Genomic DNA, 1,350 nt, shown 5'->3' on the forward strand with positions numbered 1-1,350 from the left:
ACAGTCTGTAATGAAACAACAAGCTGCTCCCAATTTTAAATATTGCATGTTGGGGCAAAGGCAGAGTTCCTTCTCCTCCAAAGCTATAACATTAAAAAAAATTCTGTTTGATATTCAGAGTTATTTGATCTGGCAGTTTAACAACTGTTGATGTTTTAATTGCGTCTTTAAAGGATTTCATCTACATTTCTAGGTTTATTTTTATTTTACTCTGAAGGAATGTCAATATTAGCCATCACTTTGCCCAGTAAGTTACCATTGCAGGATCTTGGAGTAAAATCCAGTAATTACTGGAGCTGGTAACTTAAGACCATGCTGAGGAACTTGGCAGTTTTCCTTTTCCTGAGGAGGCATCTCTTCCCGTACATCTAGCAATCATGTATTGTTCTGAATCAATTTCAAGCAAGTGTTGTACTTTGGAGATCAGCTTTCTATGTTCATTTGGAAGAGATTGAGGTCATTCTATTCTGGGTGAAAAAGGAATTTTAAGTCACGCTTAACTCAGACAAATATACAATTGCAAGATGTGATACAAGAAAGACTTAGTGATATTATAATCTCCTGGGGTCTTACTTCATTTTTATTTGTCTATTCATATTCTCCCAGGACCCAAAAGTATACTTTGTTGGCATGCTACTTACATGTATGCAACTAGCGCTTGAATTTTCTGAACAAAACTACTTACATTCAAAGCTTTTTAGAGATGAAACGGCCTTCTGAGATCATCTAGCCTAGCCTCCTCTAAATGCTTTTAACTCGTATTCATTAATAAAAGGAGGACTGGTTGAGCTCACATCTTTGCTCTTTGTTATATATTCTTTGAATTATTGCCATAAAAAAATGTTTATTAAGTGCTTACATGCTGAACCCAGTCTGAAGCAATTTGCTTCAGAAGATATGGTTCTTGGAGTTTTATAGCTTACATGCTAAAACCAATGGCACTTACATACTTTCACCTTTTCTGAAGTCTCTACACTCTCTCACCAACACTACCACCCTCACATGCATACATCTTGAGGAAATGAAAACAAATCTCCAAAACATTTATTTTTCTGCTTTGAAGCAGCACTGCCAGAAGAGGCTTCCTTTTGCAAGACATGCTTTATCCTTATCAAGGATAATCAAAGATTAAATAAAAAAAAAACAGCTAACCAATTAATGAGGGGGTCACTGCCTTGGATGTTTAGGGGAGAAGTAGCCTTAAGCACCAAGTGTATTATTCAGCTGGCCTTTATCTTTTCTTGCCTTTACCCCAACACTAGGAATATGACTTTATACTTAAAACTATATTTATATACTTTATTATTTTAATTTTTATTTTTATCAATTACAATTGACATTCAATATTAT

At 34.8% G+C, this 1,350-nt stretch overlaps 1 protein-coding gene across 13 annotated transcripts in view; it reads left to right on the forward strand.

The window, feature by feature from the left end:
* EDA (ectodysplasin A) overlaps nt 1-1,350 on the forward strand; it is a 284,129-nt gene that overhangs the window by 176,987 nt on the left and 105,792 nt on the right. The gene's annotated exons all lie outside the window — the stretch shown is intronic.

The sequence above is a fragment of the Pteropus alecto genome, unplaced genomic scaffold (genome assembly GCF_000325575.1).
Source record: "Pteropus alecto unplaced genomic scaffold, ASM32557v1 scaffold312, whole genome shotgun sequence".
In the NCBI taxonomy this organism is placed as follows: Eukaryota; Metazoa; Chordata; class Mammalia; order Chiroptera; family Pteropodidae; genus Pteropus; species Pteropus alecto.